Genomic DNA, 20772 nt, shown 5'->3' with positions numbered 1-20772 from the left:
TTTATCCCACGGATCCCCCAATAATCGGGTCCACAGCCCCACCCCAGGTGCTCCCTGGGGGCTCTGGGCGGCTGGCCGGGGCATCCGTTCTCACCAAGCCCTCTTGCTGGGTCCACCCGACTCGGGAAGCCCTGACCGGCTCCCCCGTCATAGAGGCTACGACGCACGTCTGGGACCAGACGCACGTCTGGGACCAGACGCACGCACGACCACATGGCTTGCACCTGTGCTCCTCCCCTCCCCCACGCTGGGCCCATGGTGGGGGCGAACCTCACAGATTCCTCAATACCCGCCCCCTTCTCTCCTCCCTTTCCCAAACTCTGGGTGTGAGGTGGGGCCGGGCTCTGTTTTAAAATCTCAGCGGGTGGTTTAGTATGCAGGCAGGGCAGGAACCCCCGAGTCAGCGGTCCTCAAAGCGGGGTCCCAGACCAGCGGCATCATGGAAAGGCACATCCTCAACGCCCCAGACCTGCCGAGCTCAGTCCTCTGGGTGCGCCTCGCGGGAGTTTGAGAACCACTGCCCCCCCGGGGAACCGCGTCCCTCTCCAGGGTAGTGCGGCCGCCAAGCCCAGCGCCTCCACAGGCCAAGGGCCCCTTCTGTCCCCGGCCAACGGTCACAGCATCTACTCCGGGGGGAAGCGTTCTGCGGGCAGGAGGGCACCCTGTGGTCCTGCTTCCCTGATTCACTCGAACCCCACTGGGGCCTTTGTGGGGTTGAGGGCACCGGCCCGGAAGAAAGATGTGCCGAATGGACTGGCTGGGAAGGGGGTGCGGGGTGTGCAGGGGGCTTCGGGCATCAGCACACGGGTAGCCCGGCCGTGCGCCTCCCACCTCCTGGCCACGGAGACCCTCTGTGTGCTCTGCTAACCGCACGCTGGGTGCCCCGCGTGGCAGGCGGAGCCTGGAAATCTCGGGAATCCAGGCTGCTCGTTTGTGGACCAGGAACTGAGATGCTGGACAGCCCCGCCCCCCGTCAGGTTAACCAGCCGGTCGCCCCCCGGGCCTCACGGGGAGAGAACACCAGAGGCGAGCAAAGGTCCGCTTGGGCGCTGATCCAGCCCACAAAATCGCCCAGTGTGTTCACGGGAGCCCCGGCTGCCCTTTGCAGATGACGGGCGGCGGGGTGGGGGGGGGGTCTCCACAGGTGACCCCGGAACAAATCTGCTGCTGCTTCGGACGGAGGCAGGTGACTACGGTCTCTTGACCAGCAACCTCTGAGCCAAGTAACGATACCTTACTGTCATCACATGCACCCCTCCGGGCCCTCCCCCCACACCCGCCCCCCTCCTCGGGTCACGGGTGTGGAGGCCACAGGGCTCGGCCTCTTCTCCCAGCCGTCCACACCCCATGGCCTCAGACAGTCCTGACGCTTCAGAGATCACCCGTGCACTATGACCCCCGTCCACACGCACATGCCAGCTCGTCTGGGTCCTCGGTCACCGGCTCACCCATGTGAAGGCCCGGCGGGCGGCCCAGGTTGGGTGAGGCCAGGTGGCCCTGTCCACCAGCCCTCCGGGCCCGGCTGCCCCAGGCTCTGCCGTCGATGCCTCGGTGTCTCCCAACTCAGTGTCACCACACACCCGTCCGTCTGCAGCTCGCGGCTTCGCCCCCAAAATATATCTGAAATTCCCCTCCCATCCCACCACGTCTCCTGAGACATGGTCTCGAAGCACGGCCTCCTCACTGTCCTCTGGCTCCGCACACCCGCCCCTCCCCACAGCAGCCAGAGGGTCTTATGAACACGGAGGCCAGGCCCTGTCACCTGGGCGCCCCACAGCACCCGGAGGACCCAGCGCCACACCGGGACCCACGAGGGCCCTGAGACCTGTCACCGGCCGTGAGGGCCTCCCTCCTGGGCGAGGACCACCATCCCGTCCCACGCACCCCAGGTCCTTTGCACCTGCTGCTCCTGCCTCTGCAGTGCTCCCCCGCCCACCCCCCCCACCCCCCATGAGGCCCTGTAGCTGCTCCTTCCCGGGGCTCAGGCACCATTTCAGACATTTCTTCCCCAGGAGGGGTCTTCCTTGACCCGCCCCTCAGTCCCTTCTGACACTATCTCAGCTGCTCCCTGGTCCCTCCCACTAGGACGTGACCCCTGGGAGCAGTGACCTCCTCTGTCTGTCTTGTTCACTGAGTCCTGCTGCCCGTTGTGCTGAGGAAGAAACTGAGGCACCAGGAGGAGGGGGAGCGCGCCCAGCAGGCAGCACTGGGGCTGGAGCAGGACCTGAACCCCGTCGTGGGGAGGCCGTGGCCACATCCTGTCTGGGCCAGAGAGGGGCTGTGCTCGTGGCTGCCTGAGGACGTGCTCACGCTGCCTCCACAACACAGCTAGGACAGCGGCGCTGGCAGGGGAGGCCGCTGCCGTGGGGCCCGGGCCCAGAGGAGCCTCCAGGCGGCTGCTGGGTCTGGCGAGGCTCCCAGGCTCCTAATGGGCCGGGCAAGGCCCCGCCCCCTGCCCCCGGGAAAGGAGTTGGAGCAGGGCTGAGTGGTGGCCCAGATGCACCCAAGCCCCGCCCCCAGGGCCAGGCCCCAGAGGCCGCCCTCCGCGGGCCCGCCCACTCTGAGCAGGGAGCGGAGCCTCTGGCCCGGGGACCCCAGTGCCGGGGGGTGTGGCGTGTCCCGCAGGGGCTCAGCCCGGGGCCAGTGGCCGAGACGGAGGAAGGGACGGTCTGTACCGAAATGTGAGGGCTGTGTTGCACGCCCCCCATTGTGTCCTGGCCGGGGCTCCGCTCTTCTCCGGAGAGAGGTGCATCCTGGCCTCAGCCCAGGAGCTATGCAGGGGCCCCCTAGGCCTCAGTTTCCCCAGCTCTAAAATAATCCCTGGACCCACGGAGCAGGTGCGCCCCTCCCACCTGCGTCCTGCCTGCCCTTGGCCGGCAGCCTGGAGCCCGCCGTGCCTGCTTCCTGTCTGGGTCAGCTTGCTGAATAATTCACTCGGCACGGGGCAGGCCCTGGCGGGACGGGCAGGCGTGGGGGGTGCGTCCTCCTGGACCGCGGCCCACCCCTCCAGTGCTGTCTGACTCATCTCTGGCTCCAGCTCCGAGCTTCCGTCCTGTTAATGGAACCACAGCCCCCGCGGCTCCCCCGCAGCCAGGCCGGCCCCTCCTCCCGCGGCTTCCGGGCTCTGGGGCCGGGCCACGGTCACCCGTCCAGCACGTCGACAGCGCGTTTGCAAACAAGGCTCCAGCCAGTCGCCGCGTTCACCCGCGCACCTCACCGTCCACCAGGCAAGGAATCCGGCCGAACTGGGGCTCCAGAACCCCCAGGGCTGCGGCGGCCTTGTTTTCCCAAAAAGTATCTCCCGGGAGCGTGGAAAGGGCGACTGTAGGTTCGCTTTGAGGGGGGGAAGTGTGTGCGTGCACATCCAACGCACCCAACACGGCTTGCATCGCCTCGGCCTCCCCTGAGCGCGCACCGGTGTGCACGTGTGCGAGGACGCTGACCCAGCAGGTCCGGTGCGTTGCAGGCCTGGTCGGCCGCGGTGCTCCCACGTTTGGTGTAGGGCCGGCTTATCTTCGCTTCCCACTTCCTGCCGGTTTATCCAGGATCCCCGCTGGATACAGGGACCAAATCCCGGTCCCTGTAAACCTTTGGCACCAGGTCTGCTGGGCCCCCGTCAAGCTCCAGGCCCAGCCCTGTCCTTCAGCAAGGAGAGAGTCTGTCTGCCAAGAGGGCCTCGGATTCCCTGCTCGAGGCCCTCAGGGCAGAGCTGGCCCCCCACCCTGGGACAGGCAGCATTCCTGGGGGTGCTGGGAAGGACGGCCTCTTCCAGGTATGTCTTGGGCCGCCAGGAGCCCGGCGGAGGGGATTCTGGACAGATGTGTAAAAGCCCCTGAAGGCCCAGTCCATGGGGTCAGAACCACAGCACCCCCAGAGGGAGAGTCCAGCTTCAGGGTCGGCAGCCCTGGGCCCTCCTCACCCCCAGCCTCGGGCCGTCTCCACCCGGGGAACATGCACAGCTCAGCCTGGTATCCTGACCCTGGTTCGATGCCCTCAGGGAGCTAAAAGTTCTGCAGGGAAATCTCCCTCCTGGCCTGCCGGTCAGGGTCCCTGGTGGGGTCCCTGGTGGGGTCCCAGATGGGGTCCCTGGCAGGGTCCGGATGGGGTCCCAGATGGGGTCCCGGATGGGGTCCCGGATGGGGTCCCTGGTGGGGTCTGGATGGGGTCCCTGGTGGGGTCCTGGATGAAGTCCCTGATGGGGTCCCAGAAGGGGTCCCGGATGGTTTCCGGAGCCCCCACGGCTCCTGCACGGGTGGAGTCAGGTGCCGCCACAGGGCCTGAGTTCTGGCCGTGTCCACACCCCAGCAGCCCCCACCCCCACCCCAGGCACTGGATGATATGTAGCAGAGCCCCTCAGGAGGCCCCCAGCCGCTGGCCCTTTTCCGCCTGGCTGCCCCGCCCCCCAGCTCTGATCCCAGCGGTCTGAGGTGGGCGTCCAGGGAGGCAGCGCCCTGCAATCCGGCCATCTGCACTGTGGTCCCCTTTCCCGGTGTGGATGGGGGACGCCGGCCGTAAAAACCCAGACAGTCACCCAGGAGGCAGGTCGCCGGCCGGCAAAGCCCTTTGAGCCCCGGGTGCTGACAGAGGTGGCTGACTTGAACCACATGAATCCCCCCCCCCTTTGCTCGTTGTGTGACCCAACCTGGGTCCCCCCTGCCCCCCCCCCGCCTCCCATCTTGCTCCCCTCAGCTGTGAGATGGGGCCTGTCCAGAGTCGTGTGCTGGGCTAACGTGACGGGCGTGGGGAGCTGAGAACAGGGCCGGGCAATGCCCAGCAGATGCATCTGATGGAAGCATGCGACCTCTGGTCCCCTAAGTCCCCCAGATGCTTCCTCCAAGCTCGGCAGGCCCAGGGCCCTCACCTGGGGCTCCTGATATCACAAACCCCAGTTCAAACCTCAGCCCCCCCCCCCACCTCCCCCCAGGCGCTGTGTGGCTTTGGGAAGCTGCCTGGTCTCTCTGAGGCTTCAGTTCCATCTGTGGTTTGGGGAAGCGAATCCCACACACTTGGGGCCATAGTGAGGATGAAGCGGGTGACCATTGGCACCTGCTACGTCTGGGGTCACCTCTCCAGCAGCAGAGCCAGAGTCCCCAGCCACCGAGAGCCAGGCTGAGCTGCCTGCCAAACTAGCGGCCTAAAGAAAGGGCTTGTGGAGACCAAGCGCTGCCATTCAGCACGGAGGGCTTCGCAGAGAAGGTGCCCTTGAGCTTGACCTTGAAAAAGAAGTCAATTTTGATGCTGGGGGCAGGAAGGGCGTTGCAAGAGGTAGGGGGACCCCCAGCCCCCAAAACACAGGTGCCAAGTGGAGCCCAAGCCCCCACCGCCTGCACGGCAGAGACTATCCTCCCCCGGCCCCTCCACCACCCGCAGCACGCCGACCTCCAGGGACCCATTTCCCTCCTGTTTGTGGCGACGGGGACTCGGGCCCACCGGGACACGGAGACATGCCAGGGAGGGCTTGTGTCGGAGCTGCCTGCGCGGGGCCCGGGGAGCAGCCTGGTGGCCGCACGGTGGGCTCCCGGCTGTGGCGGCCTCCGTCCCCCAGCTCCTTGGGCGCCTGCTGCCTATAAACCCCACATCGCTGACGGGAGCCGAGCGTCCCCCTCAAAAGGCCTCAGAAGATAGATTCGATTTGGTCATTCTGACTGGCAAACCCAACTCGAAAGCCCCGGCAGATTTGTAGGAAATTGGTTACTCGTGCCCAAAATGAGAGAGTAAATCTTGGCCCCACACAAGTCACTGCCTGAGAGGCCGTCACCCTCAGTGTCCGCAGCACTTTCTGCCTTGGCAAGCCAGCGGCATAAACCTCCGTCTTCGAAGTGATTTACAAACCGGAGCTGCGCCAGCCCGCGGCCTGCCCGGGCATCGGGCTTCGGGGACGAAGACAGACCCCAGAACGCGTGGCACCCTCGCTCTCCCAGGTGCTGGAAGCCGGCAGGAGCCGGACGGCCGTGGTGGACATCTGCATGCCCCCCCCACCGCCCCCCGTCGCCGCCCAAGGCCCCCCCAGTCCTGGAACCGCCAGCCTGAGAGCATCTGTGGCCGAGAGTGGACGGCGAGGGGGGGCAGGCTGAGAGCGCCGGCGATCCGTGCCTGCGGGAGAGGCCCCCACCGAGACGGCCGGGAGCCGTGGACAGACGCCCGGTGTCCCCACCGGGGGCCAGCTCCCAGTGCGCTCACCAGCGTGCCAGAGGGTACTCAGCACCACCTGTCAGGAACGCGCCTCCTTGTCTCTCCTCCCCGCCCGGCCTCCTGGCCGCCGGCTCCCCACCTCTGACCCAGGCTCTGCTCCGGGGACCCCGGGCCGGGACACCAGTGCTCCCAGTTAGGCGGCACCCTCGATGCTCAGACCAGGGCCGTCATGTCGTGTCACACGGAGCTTCTCTGGAAGGAGACCCCCTTCATCTGCCCTCTGGCTTCACAGCCCCCACTCTGCTGGAGCTGCCAGCGGGGCCCTACCCTGGGGGGAAGGCGGGTGGAACCAGCTGTTTCTGGACTGTGTCCCCGGCAGGCTCAGTCCCAGCAGGCAGCCCAGGAGCTATGCGGTCAGAGCCTGGGCACAGGCTTCCCAGAGACACCGCTGCGAGGGCCGCGTGCACAAGCCTGCGGGGCCGGCACAGGTGGCTTGTGTGACCTGGGTGCCGGGCTCTCCGGACGAGGTCACCAGGAGGTCCTTACGTCTACTCACCCGCCAGCCTGCATTTCCCAGGAGCGCTTGGCCCACCGGGCCATTGATCACACCCGCTCCCGAACGTGGATCTCTTCGGTGCGTGTAAGCAGTGTGAAGTCACCACATTGCATTTCCACACTTGGCCTCAGGAGCACGTAGTTCGCATGTCTGTGAAATCCTGGGAGCAGGAGGCATGCGTCATCTCTGTTCGTGTTTCCAGAGCCCGCGGCGCGGGGCCCCCGGCCGCCCTCCGACCGCCGGCCGCGAGGGTGAATCGTGCACGTCGCTGGGTCCTGCCGACCTCACCGGGCACGGGAGGGGCAGGGTGCGTGGCGCCCCGCCCCGGCCATCTGTCACCCCAGGTCTGTTGCCACAGAGCTCACCATTGCTGAGCAGTGCTCTGTGCTCTAAGGTGCCACCCTGGTTCTCTGTCACCCCCATTTTACAGACAGAAGACCGAGGCCCAGACAGAGGCAGCAACTTGTCCGGGTCACATAGGACAAGCGGTGTCTGCGTCCCTACACCCTCAGTCCTGGACCGGCCTCCTGTTCTGCATCTGAGGGTCTGGCTGAGCTGCCTGGCGATTGTGGCCAGCTGGGAGACACGGCCCCGAGCAGGGGCCTGCAGGCTTGCCTGCATCTACACTGTCCCAGACCCGCCCACAGCCAATTCTGACCGGACAGCCGGAAACCTCGCCGGCGGGGCTGACCCGTCGTCACCGACAGCGGACGTGTGTGAGTGGAGCTTGTGTGGTATACAGTTGTGGTCGTGTGTGTGTGTTGGTGAGGCCGCGTGGGGCGACGGTGTGTGCGGCGTGTGGGGTCTCCACAGAAAGGCCTAACTCCCGCGGATGCACCGGCCCCCCGTGTGTGCGCCGCGGGGTTTGCGAGGTCGTGGCGGCCGTGGGGCGTGTGACTTCGCATCGACGGGCGGGGCCTCAGTGCCTGGCTGTCAGATCACCCAACACCAGTGTAGAGGCCGCTGTGAAGGTGTTTTCAGACGTGATTCACACTTAAGCCGGCCGACTTTGAGCAAAGGGAGGAAGGACCCTCTGCAAAGTGGCTGAGCCTCCCGCAAGCAGCTGAGGCCGTAGGAGCAAAGACTGAGATTTCTGGAAGGACTTCTGGGCCCAGAGACCCTGCCTGAGTGTCCAGCCTGCGGGGCTGCCCCAAAGTCGCCTGAGCCGATTCCTCAAAATAAATCTCTCCCTCTCTCAGTCCGGACGGATAAACAGCCAGGCAGGTAGGTGGACGGATGATGGGTGCATACATTGACTGATCCGGCTACAGGTGCCCATACCGCGTCTGTCTGTCCCGCGAAGCTTGACTGACACAGGGAGGCTCCAGCTTTCCAAGCCCGACCCACCTGTCCTCGGAGACGGGTCCGGAAGCCCGACGGACACGGTCTTGTTCAAGGTCCGAGCAGCTTAGACAACGAACAGTCCCCCAAGTCCATGCCTCCCCTTTCTCCAGGACCCAGAGCCCCCACTGGTCTCCCAGCCTGGATCCTGTCTGCCTGTCGTGGGACAGCTGTCCTTCCAGCCCAGCGGAGGGTCCAGGCATGAGCAGGGAAGGCAGGAAGGGGGGGCGGGCGCGCGGAGTGTGGCTCCCACGACGGCCTCTTCTGTGTTCACCCACGTGCCGGGGCTCCTGGCTCCCGGACAAATATTTTACGGGCAGCCTGGGTCCGTGGGTGCGAATCACAGGACACTCCCTTGTCGCACCTATGCTGTCCTGCGAAGTCTGGGCAAAGTACTAAGTGCTTTCCGTCCACCAGCCCCGACGAGCAGATCAAATGAAAGTCAAGTGAGAGGTCTGTAGTGTCCTTGTGAAGTCGTCTCCAGGGAGGGGGCCGCTGGCAGCGCGGACACGGGCTGGGGCTCCTGTCCCCCGGGAAGGCCTGGCAAAGGAAGGGGGACCTGGGGCGGGCATGGGGGGGCGGCGCTCGAAGCCTGATTTCTCGTGACCTGGGACCTGTGCCTCCCATCCGCACCCGAGTTTTGCTTTTTAAATAAAAGCAGCCCTTGCTGCTGGTTTAACATTGAGACTCGGGAAGGGTACCAGTCACCCCCCACCCCACCCCTCCCCACCCCGTACAGCCTTGCCCTCCTCCAACCGCCTCAGCCCGAGGTTTCTCCAAAGCCTGTGGAGCAGACGGTGTTCCAACCCCGTGCAAGTGTAGACGTGTTAAAGCAAGTGACCCCCTTGGGGCGCCTGGGTGGCGCAGTCGGTTAAGCGTCCGACTTCAGCCAGGTCACGATCTCACGGTCCGTGAGTTCGAGCCCCGCGTCAGGCTCTGGGCTGATGGCTCGGAGCCTGGAGCCTGTTTCCGATTCTGTGTCTCCCTCTCTCTCTGCCCCTCCCCCGTTCATGCTCTGTCTCTCTCTGTCCCAAAAATAAATTAAAAAAAACGTTGAAAAAAAAAAAAATTAAAAAAAAAAGCAAGTGACCCCAATGCAGTCAGCAGTGGTACATACCCTTCCGCGACCCCGCGCCCTCCCGCGACCCCACAGACTCCCCACGCACTTCCATCTCTGAGCGCAAACCCACCTCGATGCGGGCCGCCGAGGGCCTGCTGCCGCTGTGATGTGTTCACCAGCCCGGCTGTCCTCACTTGTGCCCAAGAGTCCTCGCCCGGGAGCTCCCCCGCCCAGTCCGACCGCAGGTGGACACCCACAGGCCGCTGGCTCCAGGGGCCACTGTGGGCCAGGCTTCTGGCCACAGGCGCGATGGGCCCTCGGACCCCTTGACAACCTCCCCCCGCCCCCACCCTGCCCCAGGCGCAGGGCTGGCCTGTGGAAGAGGAGGGCGCCGTCACTTGCTCAAGTGGCCTCAGGCTCAGGGCCAGGCTGCACTCAGTCCCTTCACAGGCCTCTGCGACTTTGCTTTTCCTGTAAGGCCTCCTGCCCCCAAGCCCCCCTCCCCTGGCCGTTCAGGACCCTGCGTGTCTCCCCACCTCCCTCCCCCAGCAAACCCCTCCTGACGCCCCCACCTGCCAGCTTGGCCGTTGGGGCCAGGCCCCACGGGGAAATGCTGCCCCAGAGGGGCCCCGCCTGTCCTGTGGCCCCCAGGTGCCAGCTGCCCGGGGGCACAGGCAGAAGGCAGGCACTTCCCAGGACGCTGTGGGCTCCTGGGCGTCAAGCCCTGCCAGCTTCCTGGCTGAGATAAGAGCCGGCCTCCAGGGACAAATCATTCTTCTCCAAATGAGCCCAAGCCCCACACCCTCCTGCCCAGGGGACCCTTTGCTCGGGGGTGAGCGGCCTGTTCAGAGATAAGTTGCCAAAAGGGAATAAAGCAAGTTGTGTGACTTCTGTCTTGGTGCTAAGCTCTGGCCCAAGTCCTGCTGCTCCAGAGGAACCAGTCCCTGAAGGTCAAGGACACAAGCACGTGTGGACGGGAGCATGGGAGGGGGCTGCCGGGCGTCTCTGTGGATGCTGGGGGTGCAGCCTGCAGAGCTCCAGTAAGGGACCCTTCCAGCAGCCCTCCAGGAGCCACCAATTCACAAGGAAGAGACGGAGACAGGGAGAGAGACAGAGAGAGAAGGAGGGAGAGAGACAGGGAGGGAGGGAAGGAAGGAGAGACAGGGAGGGCAGAAGGGAGGGGGACAGAGAGGAGGGAGAGACAGAGAGAGGAGGGAGAGACAGAGAGAGAAGGAGGGAACGACAGGGAAGGAAGGAGGGAGGGGGACAGAGAGAAGGGGGGAGAGACAGAGAGAGAAGCAGGGAGAGAGACAGGGAGGGAAGGAGGGAGAGACAGGGAGGGAAGGGGAGAGAGAGACAGAGAGAGGAGGAGGGAGAGACAGGGAGGGAGGGAGGGAGAGACAGGGAGGGAAGGAGGGAGAGAGACAGAGAGAGAAGGGGGGAGAGACAGAGAGAGAAGCAGGGAGAGAGACAGGGAGGGAAGGAGGGAGGGGGACAGAGAGAGGAGGAGGGAGAGACAGGGAGGGAGGGAGGGAGAGACAGGGAGGGAAGGAGGGAGAGAGACAGGGAGGGAAGGAGGGAGAGAGACAGAGAGAGGAGGAGGGAGAGACAGGGAGGGAGGGAGGGGGAGACAGGGAGGGAAGGAGGGAGGGGGACAGAGAGAAAGGGGGAGAGACAGAGAGAGAAGCAGGGAGAGAGACAGGGAGGGAAGGAGGGAGGGGGACAGAGAGAAGGGGGGAGAGAGAAGCAGGGAGAGAGACAGGGAGGGAAGGAGGGAGGGGGACAGAGAGAAGTGGGGAGAGACAGAGAGAGAAGCAGGGAGAGAGACAGGGAGGGAAGGGGAGAGAGAGACAGAGAGAGGAGGAGGAGAGACAAGGAGGGAGGGAGGGAGAGACAGGGAGGGAAGGAGGGAGAGAGACAGAGAGAGAAGGGGGGAGAGACAGAGAGAGAAGCAGGGAGAGAGACAGGGAGGGAAGGAGGGAGAGACAGGGAGGGAAGGGGAGAGAGAGACAGAGAGAGAAGGGGGGAGAGACAGAGAGAGAAGCAGGGAGAGAGACAGGGAGGGAAGGAGGGAGGGGGACAGAGAGAAGGGGGGAGAGACAGAGAGAGAAGCAGGGAGAGAGACAGGGAGGGAAGGAGGGAGAGACAGGGAGGGAAGGAGGGAGAGAGACAGAGAGAGAAGGGGGGAGAGACAGAGAGAGAAGCAGGGAGAGAGACAGGGAGGGAAGGAGGGAGGGGGACAGAGAGAAGGGGGGAGAGACAGGGAGGGAAGGAGGGAGAGAGACAGGGAGGGAAGGAGGGAGGGGGACAGAGAGAAGGGGGGAGAGACAGGGAGGGAGGGAGGGGGAGACAGGGAGGGAGGGAGGGAGGGAGGGAGGGGGAGACAGGGAGGGAGGGAGGGAGGGGGACAGAGAGAAGGAGGGAGAGACAGGGAGGGAAGGAGGGAGAGACAGAGAGAGAAGGAGGGAACGACAGGGAAGGAAGGAGGGAGAGAGACAGGGAGGGAGGGAGGGAGGGGGACAGAGAGAAGGAGGGAGAGACAGGGAGGGAAGGAGGGAGAGACAGAGAGAGAAGGAGGGAACGACAGGGAAGGAAGGAGGGAGAGAGACAGGGAGGGAGGGAGGGAGGGGGACAGAGAGAGGAGGAGGGAGAGACAGGGAGGGAAGGGGAGAGAGAGACAGAGAGAGGAGGAGGGAGGGGGACAGACACACAGAGGCAGAAGAGGAGGGGGAGGGGCAGGGGAGGGGAGGGAGGGGAGCAGGGGCCGCACGAACGCCCCCGCCCCGGTCTGGAAACTCGTGCCTGTGTCTGGAGCCCAGCTGGGTTCCTCCAGGGGACACTTAACTTGCCAGGGTCTCATTTCCGAGCCTGCGAAACAGGGCCGATGAGGGCGATGGGGGCAGAAGCGTCACCTCGGAGGTGGACGGAGACCGCACGCGTGTCACACGCCCCGGGAGGGCTCCCGGCGCCAGCCTGGGCCCGCGCCCTAGGACCCCTGCCTCCGTCGTTCCCCTGGATGTTTCCAGCCCGGCCGTCGCTCCGAACACCGGCCCTCCAGATCCGCGCTTCTGAACCAAGCCGAGGCCTCCACCCCGGACCCCTTTCCGGGCGGGCCCGGCGGGGAAGTGGGGCTGCGGATGCGGCGGTTTCCAGAATTGACTCCAGAGCTCTCCAAGGAGGGAGACTGGGCAAAGCCCTCAGGGGGCAGTCACGGCTGCTCCGGGCGCCTGCTCTCGCCGGCGGCCCGGCCGCTGTACCCATTCTACCGTTGGTAGCACGGGGCCTCGGGGCCGGCCTGGCGCTCCCGCCCCCCACGCACCCCCTTCCCTGCGCTCCTCCCGCAGGGTGGGGGCCCCTACTCCGTGGCTGGGCCGCCGCTCCCGGCTGCCCTCCCTCGTCCCAGGGCGGGACCTCCCGGGGAGGGCGCGGGCGCGCAGCCACAGACTGGTCACGGCGGAGGCTCTTCGCGGTGTCGTTATTAATTATTAATATATCGATGCAATTAATGCCCCGCCGCATGAATCATTCACGAGCTTGCTCGGGCGGCGGAGGGCGTGTTAGGCCGGTTCTCAGATCAGGGAGTCCCCGGTACCCGAGCCTCCGCGTTAGCACCCTCCTTCCAGTTTGCCCGGGAACCGTTGGCAGGCAAGCATTTTAATTAACTCGCACGGACTCAGATGAACGGTCCTCACCTTCCAGCTCCAGGGTTCCTATCTACCTCCGGCGGGAGGCTCAGCGCCTGGCCTGGGGACACGGGGCGGGGAGCAGTCCCTGCACTCCGCGCCCACCTGCCACCGGGCCCGGGGCGCTGGCAGGGCGCTGGCCGGGAGCTGTCCTCAATCGGGTCCTGAAAACGCACTCGCTGTGGCCGCAGTGTCACCGTTCTGTTTAAGCAAACGCTGTGCTTACACCCCCACACCTGACCTGAGGGGGGCAGTCTTTCCTGGAGGGGCCGGTCCTTCCTGGGGGAACCAGTCCTTCCTGGGGGGGCCAGTCCTTCCTGGGGGAACCAGTCCTTCCCGGAGGGGGACCAGTTCTTCCGGGGGGGAGTCCTTCCTGGGAGGGGCAGTCCTTCCTGGGGATGTCCAGTCCTTGCTGGGGGGCCAGTCCTTCCTGAGGGGGGACCAGTCCTTCCTGGGGGGGGGGGGAGTCCTTCCTGAGGGGGCAGTCTTTCCTGGGGGGGGTCCAGTCCTTCCTGGGGGGGCCAGTCCTTCCTGGGGGTGGAGTCCTTCATGGAAGGGGCAGTCCTTCCTGGGGGGGCAGTCTTTCCTGGAGGGGCCAGTCCTTCCTGGGGGAACCAGTCCTTCCTGGGGGGGGGTGGAGTCCTTCCTGGGGGGGCCAGTCCTTCCCGGAGGGGGACCAGTTCTTCCGGGGGGGGGTCCTTCCTGGGAGGGGGAGTCCTTGCTGGGGAGGTCCAGTGCTTGCTGGGGGGCCAGTCCTGCCTGAGGGGGGACCAGTCCTTCCTTCCTGGGGAGGGAGTCCTTCCTGGGGGGCAGTCTTTCCTGGGGGGGGCTCAGTCCTTACTGGGGGGAGTCCTTCCTGGGGGGAAGTCCTTCCTGGGGGGGGGCAGTCCTTCCTGGGGGGCAGTCTTTCCTGGGGGGGGTCAGTCCTTCCTGCAGAGGAGGAGTCCTTCCTGGGAGGGCCAGTCCTTCCTGGGGGGGCAGTCTTTCTTGGGGGGGACAGTCCTTCCTTGGGGGGGAGTCCTTATGGGGGGGAGTCCTTCCTAGGGAGGGCCAGTCCTTCCTTGGGGGGGCAGCAGTCTTTCTTGGGGGGGGCAGTCCTTCCTGGGGGGGAGTCCTTATGGGGGGGGAGTCCTTCCTGGGGAGAGCCAGTCCTTTCTTGGGGGGGGCAGCAGTCTTTCCTCGGGGGGCAGTCCTTCCTGGGCAGGTTTGGAACACGTGCAGAAGGCAAGTCACATACCCAGGGTCTCCGGTGGACTGGCCAGTCCTGAAACAGGTCGCCAGCCTTCCCGTCCCCAAGAGCCTTCCTTGGTGTCCTGTCCTGTCCCCCTGCTCTCCTGGTCAGGTGCAGGGACTTTCCATTCGGGGCTGACAGCACACGAGATGCACAAACGCAGCTATTTTTATTATTGTGTCTTACGTTATTATTGTCATAGACAGGATTGATTAGAAACTGCCAAAGCAAGAGTGCCCGGAAGGTCAGTGCCATGGGCGGGGGAGGGCCCACTGGGGATGGCCGAATTACTAGGAAGGGTCTCTCGGAGGCGTCTCTGCTGGCCCGGAAGGAGGCGCAGCCGTGGGCACTTAGAGCATGGGCGGCCGGCAGAGAGGAGCACGTCAAACTCAGGAGACCGTGGTCACCGTCCCGGGAGTGAGAGAACCATCCCCCAAGGACTTCCGTCCTGAGGGGAAATTTAAATGTGTAAGCAAGCACGTCCTGAACCCCAAGGGGGTCCCCAAATCCTTCTGCCTCCGGACAGGCTGCGGGAAATGGGGGAGGCACGGGATGGAGATGCCCACGGGGCCCGCACACCCTGGGCACAGCGCCTCGGGCCCCTCGAGCCTCCCGTGAGGAGCCGTGCAGGGCAGTCGTGAGTTACAGGGGAGAACAGGTCTGGGGACACCTTCTCAGGGTCCCCGGCCAGGATTTCTCCGGAGGCCTGTGCAGGGCCCAGGGCCACTTCAGGGCAGCACACGCCTCCCCCGAGGGCTGTGGCCAGGTGGGCGGGCTCTGCCTTGAGACTCACGGAAGAGGCCTCTTCGGGTGGCCCAGCAGGCACAGCCCCAGCCCCGTGCGTCCTGGGGGACAGTGGCCCCAGGGACAGGGGATCCGCCACGGCCACCGAGGTGGGCAAGGTGGGCGGGGGCCGGAGCCCCCAGCCCTACAGGACTTGCTTCGGCTGCTGGCTGTCAGGCTCCACGTTGTCTGACTCAGCAGGAAGACCGATCCCCGCCCTCCGAGGACAACAGTGGTGCAAACAAGTGACACGAGAAACCCGCTCATTTCTGACAAGCACTGAGCCGGGGCCCAGCGCCCCTCCTTCTGTCCTGTGACAAAGGTCGGGTGTTACTGGTGCTTGTGTTTCGAAGCAGACACCAGCAAGGCCTGCCCACCGCTGCTGCGGCTGTCGGCACACTTGGGGTCTTCCGTGTGTCCTGAGAATGGAGGGGCCGGAAGAGGGGGCCGGACCTGGAGTCTTCAATGGGCCCCCCTTCCCCTCTGTGCTGGTCAGAGCCCCTCTGCCCACCGTGAAGGAAGGAAGCTTCCGGCCCCTGGGGGACCCCGGCCCCACCCACGACCGCTGTCTGGTTGGCCATCTGGGGGGACCTGTCTCCTGCTTGCCCCGCACACCATCCTGCCGCCCTCTGACAGACGTCCAGGGGCTGCCCTGGAGCAAACGGAGGCCAGATGAGGGCTGCGGGCCCTTCGGAAAAGGTCAATACAAAGGACAAAATGAGTCGTGTCAATCCGGACCCACCTCCCCTCCGCCCAGGCAGCCCCTCTTGGCGAGCACTACCCCCCCACTCCCACCCCACCCCGAGGGCTCCGGTGACGCAGGCCCGGCCACGAGCATCCCCTGGGACGCTTGCTGGGGCTGCTTCAGTGAGTCCCCTGCCCCCCGCCCCCACAGGCCCTGCCCCAGAATGAAGCCAGCCCAGGGGAAAGTGGTGAGGAGGTGGAGGCCAAAACAGATTTCCGATCACACAGTCGGAGGTTCTGGATCCAGCCCGAGCTTCGGAGCTCGCAGCCACGAGCCCCTAAATTCCCTTCTGAGTTGGGTTTCTCTCCCCAGCCGACACTGAGCCCGTCCGGACTCCCGAGCGACGGCAGACTGCAGCCCACTGTGTGCCCACTCCTCCCCGAGCCCCTGTCTCCTCCCACGACGGGACACGCGATGCTGCCCGGCAAAGAGGGGAAGGGGAACAGGCGTGCCACCACGCACGAGTCTCAAGAAAAGCCCAGGCAACGCCAGGCACAGCCGGCCACACACTGAGGCGTACGCTGAAATTTCTGGAAAAGGCAGACCTGATCTCTGCCGACAGAAGACAGATGGAGGGGGCGTGCAGACGGGACCCCCACGCCTCGCGGCTGCACGGAGGCCCATAAAGGTGGCAGAGCAGAGGGCTGGAGGGGCCATGGGCCCAGGGAGGGGCGCGCGCGACAGGGGCTGAGTCCTCCTCGGTGGGGTTGCCAAGGAAAGCCCACAGTCCCCAGCTTGACCGCCTCGGTCTGAGCCTCACCCCACACGCGCCATCCCCCTGCCTCCCCATTGTGACCGTGAATCGGGTCTCTGTGCATGTGTGTGCGTGCACTCCTGCCTGGGTGTGCCTGTGCGTGTGTGTGTGTGTGCGGGTGTGTCCCCAGCTGTCAGTGCTGGGACTTCCACAGAACCAGACAGGCAACAGACAAGGACAAGTGCACTGGGGCGCCAGCCGCATGGGGTGTGAGTGGTGCTGGCACTTGAACGTCTGAGGGAGGCAGTGTTTCCCCAGGACGGGAGCACTGTCCCAGGAGGTGCGGGGCAGGGGTGAGGACGACGGACCAGGCTGGGTGCTGAAAACACACACCGCCTTCGTTAGACAACCACACGAGCTCCAGATACAAAGCTCTTCAGAGGCCGTGGAAACAGCAGGGAGGGAGCTTTCCAGCTCGAGGACCCGCCTCCCCCACCGCCACGCACCCACCCTGTCCCCGTGAGGAAGGACACTCCGTCTTGCTGTCACTCACTGTCCACGTACAAAGCATCTGGGGTCACTTACTGGAAAAGCATCTTAACATTTTCCAAGAAAGAAGAATCTCTTTCAAGGGCGCATACTCTTTTCTCTACTGAAATGTAGCGACATTTCAGGGCCCCCTCGGGGTAAGGAATGTCCAGGGCAGGGGCACAGGTCGGGGCAGCAGGGGCTCTGAGAGGCGGGGGGGCGGGGGGGTCTCTTTCTCTAGGAGCTCAAGGTCCAGGATCAGGAAGCAGCCAGGCCTAAAGCTGTCAGGCGCACGGCCTTGGTCCAGGTGGCTGTCGGCAGGGACTGGTGACCGCCATTTCCTTCTTCAGCAGCTTCCGGAGGCCACAGGTCCCCCCTGGAGACCCGGAAGGCCGAGTTCCCGCCCCGGGCCCACCCAGACTCCCGTGAAGGCTCTGGGAGGCACATCGCCTTCACCAACCTTCGCCGGCCTCTCGACAAAAGTGTCCGAGGACAGTCTCAGCCGGAGGAGAATAGGGCCAGGCGAGGACCCCATCGAGGGACCCTGAACTCACAAGGGACCCCACAGCCGGGTGCTAGGGACAAGAGGCACCGTGGGGACGCATGGGGGGCACCCTGGCCAGCGAGGCCTAAGGAGAGGTGGGGCGCTGGGGCCGGAGGGAGACAGAGGGCCAGGCCAGGCTGAGGTGCTGCGGGAGGCCCGGGAGGCCTGCACCCTGAGCTCCCGGGGAAGTCGGCGTGTCTCCAGGAGGGGACAAGTCCCCAGGTGGCCTCAGGAGCAGCCTAGGTAGGAAATCGTGGCTGGAAGGAACCCACCGCGGATGAGAGGGCTCAGCACCAGGGCCGCCGTGAGTGACCCGGACGGTGAGTGGAGTAGCTAATGATACAGAGCAGAGAAGACTGGCCCCTATGCGTCCTCCGAGCACAGGGACGGGGCCACAGCTGCGGTGGGCTGCGACAGGCACCATCTGTGAGCGCTGGCCCCTCAGACCGTCTCCCCGGCGAGGGAGCCCCTGCCCGCTCTCCCCTGGAGCCTCATCCAAGGCGAGATACTCAGGTCCCCGCAAAGCTGAACGCTCAGCATGGCTGGAAACCACGAGCGGGACCACCCTAGCGGCCCAAGCTCCGCCCAGACAAGGGCCTGGGTGGAAGGACGAGCCCAGGCCCCACAGCCCTGCATGCCAACCCCAAGCTGAGCTGGGCGGGGACTGCCGGGCGACCAAGGGCGCTTCCCTCACCCTTCTGGCGGCCACGCCCAGCCCCGAGGGGACACAGACTCTGGGGCCTTGACGAGCAGAGTGTGAGGCTGCAGGAAGTGTGGTTCCCAGGACGAACCCACGTCCCTGTGCCCTGGCCCCCCGCCTAGGCCCCGAGCTGGGCCCTGGTACCCAGTGGATGCCTGCTGCAGCTACTGGCCCTTGCTCGTGGGCACATCCGGCCGAGAGCCAGGCAGGCCGCCCAGGGGCAGGGACAGCCCCACCTCTGGACCCACAGCCCAGCCAGGGCTCGGGACAGAGCGTCTCCAGCTACAGAGAACGCGGACCCACCCCCGGCTGCTGGGCTCCCGCTTATGCGCTCGCCTGCCGGGTGGGCCAGGCCTCTGTGCCCCTCCGGCTCTGGGAAAGCTGGGACTGGGCGAGGGGCTTCCCTGGGGGCCTCCCCCTGTTCATTCACCAAATGTCCGCTAAGCAGCTAATACCAGGAACAGAGCAGGGGCCTCCGTGGCGCTTTCCACGCACACTGTGCCGAACACGTGTCTTTGCTGTCCCTTTGGGTGGGGCAAACTGGGGCCCTAGGGCCAAACCCCAGATGGCTGCATGCACACTGCCTGAGAGCCGAGATGACGTTTATATTTTTAAAGGATCGAGGCGGGGGAAAAACCCATGACCGGTAAAAATTACGTGGAATTCAAACATCGGCGTCCGCAGTATTTATTGGAATGTACCTAAGCCCATTTGCTCACGTATTGCCTGTGGCTGCTTACTGGGGCTGCCTGGCCGTGTGCCAGCCCCGCCGGGCACACTTTGGGCCGGTTTGGGGTCTGCAGTCACTTAACCCACAGCATCCGTGCGGTCACCCGTGGCAAAGGAAGCAGAGGGGTCTCTGGTCTACGCAGTGGGTCTCACGGGGGACCTGACCAAAGACAGCCTGCGAGGGGGCGGGAACCAGCAGCACCCCCTTTCCAGTAATTCAGGGGCTGGTGTCCATGGTGCAGGTGGAGATGGGAGCGGGTTTTGGTCGGCCCATCCTTTCATTTAGAGGGGAAAGCTAAGGCCAGGGGCAGGGGGCCCCGAGGCTAGACTGGACCCTGCCGTGACCCTCCTCCTGGGCTCCCCCTTCCTATCCTAAGCATCACAGAATGTTCTCGGGTCCTGGCACCAGCAGGTGTCAACACAGGTCAGAATCAGAACCACGGGCGCTGACCCAGAGTGAGGCTGCAGGGACAGGAAGGAAGGGGCAGGCTGGGGACAGGTGTCCTCACCCACGGCCAGGATCGTGTCCTGACTCAAACCGTAGCTCGTGTCTGAGGGGCCTTCGCCAGTTTCAGGGTTTCCTGAGTGGGTGTCTGGCCAGGGCTGACCGCTGGTCTTGGCACAGTATTTGCCTCCCGTAAGGACGGGACCCGGTTCCAGCCCTGCCGCGATGGGAGAGGGACGCGAACTGTATCCAATCAATCGAAGAGCTAACTGATCTGCTCCTGGGCCAGCGGACGGCGGTGAGGACCGGTATGCTCCTCTCCCGAGGACCCGTGGGGTGTGCCCCAGAGTCCCCAGCGAGGTGCCACATCTCACACTGGACCGAGAGCAGCCTCGGGCAGGCATGAGACAGACGGGGTGGGTGAGGTCCTTAGCTTGGGCTGGATTCCCAAAGTGGCCCCTTGGGCCGGAGCCCTGCCTCTCGTGTGAGTCCTGGGGCCCCCCCCGGGCAGGGCGTGCGGGGTCCCACTGCCCACGGCCGGTGGTGCCAGGGCCTGAAGTGACTTCCGGACGTGCGGTGCGGGCCTCCCCAGCCACCACCAGAGCCGTTCCTAAGGCCATCGGCGTGACAGGGGCGCCCGGTATGGCGAAGGGCCTTGGGGCCAAGGTCACCCTCAAGGAGAAAGAGCAGAGGCTGAGAGGGGTCTGCCTCTCGGGGACCGGCAGGATGCAGGGCTCCAGGATAGACTTCCCAGCAGCGCGCCGGTGTGGAAACGGACGGACGTTCTCCCGGTACCCTGCTGAGGGCCGCGGGGGGCAGGCAGCCGCAGCTGGCCACCGTCCCGGCCGCCCCAGGGGGCACAGCTCCGAGGGACCCACACTCGGAGCAGGGTAGGTGGGTCTCGGGGGGGGGGGGGGCGGCGGTTCAGTTGGGAGTCCCACCCGAGGCTGGTCGGGGGCCCGGGCAGGGTAGGGGTTTCGCTTACTTGGAGCCGACCGGACCTCGCCGGGCCCCCCCGTGGCCTCCGCTGTGGCCTCCGCGTGGCCGCCGTGTCCTCCAGCCTGGCCGACGGTGCGATCAATGCACAGCTACAGCTGGTTGAAGGGGACCAAATCCATTGAACAGTTGATTTGGTTCCATTTTACCAGCTTTAGCAAAGCATTTGGCTCTGGGATCCACGGGAAGCAGCGACGTGGGTGACAAAGTCGGCCCCAGGGTGATGTCCGGACGTGGTAGGGGCGCCCAGCCTCTGCCCCCACCTGGCCTGCAGGGCTCACCGTGGCGGAGGGGCCCTCGAGCCCTGCAGGGGCCGAACGTGAGAGGGACGCGCCCAGGGTGGGGGTGGGGGGCCCCACGCCGGACAGAGGGGCTCCATCCAGAGCAGTGGCTCCCCGGCCCCCCACTGGTACGTCAGGGACCCTGGCACCTGCCAGTGGTCTCAGCCCCGGGGCCCAGCCAAGAAACATCAGGGCCCTGCCCTCATGGGGCTAACAGCCTGGGGAGAGAGACCACTTGCCCACCCCCACCCCCACCCCCACCCCCGTCCCGGTCACATTCCCAGCCGGGGCTGACACAGGACAGGCCCCCGGGTCCCACCTGGG

At 65.4% G+C, this 20772-nt stretch overlaps 1 long non-coding RNA gene across 2 annotated transcripts in view; it reads right to left on the bottom strand.

Moving 5' to 3' along the window:
* Positions 1–20535, bottom strand: part of LOC131486057 (uncharacterized) — a 32986-nt gene extending 12451 nt beyond the window's left edge. The window contains exon 1 of one of the 2 annotated variants that reach the window (XR_009249161.1): positions 20157–20535. This is a non-coding gene — a long non-coding RNA (uncharacterized LOC131486057). Of the gene's footprint in view, positions 1–6688; positions 7232–20156 lie in introns of those variants that run through there. The other variant, XR_009249160.1, reaches the window with a different exon arrangement.
* Positions 20536–20772: the final 237 nt, after the last annotated feature.

Source organism: Neofelis nebulosa, chromosome 9 (genome assembly GCF_028018385.1).
Source record: "Neofelis nebulosa isolate mNeoNeb1 chromosome 9, mNeoNeb1.pri, whole genome shotgun sequence".
NCBI classification, from domain to species: Eukaryota; Metazoa; Chordata; class Mammalia; order Carnivora; family Felidae; genus Neofelis; species Neofelis nebulosa.
The sequence above is the reverse complement of the archived record's forward strand: the minus strand, read 5'-3'. Positions and strand labels throughout refer to the sequence as shown.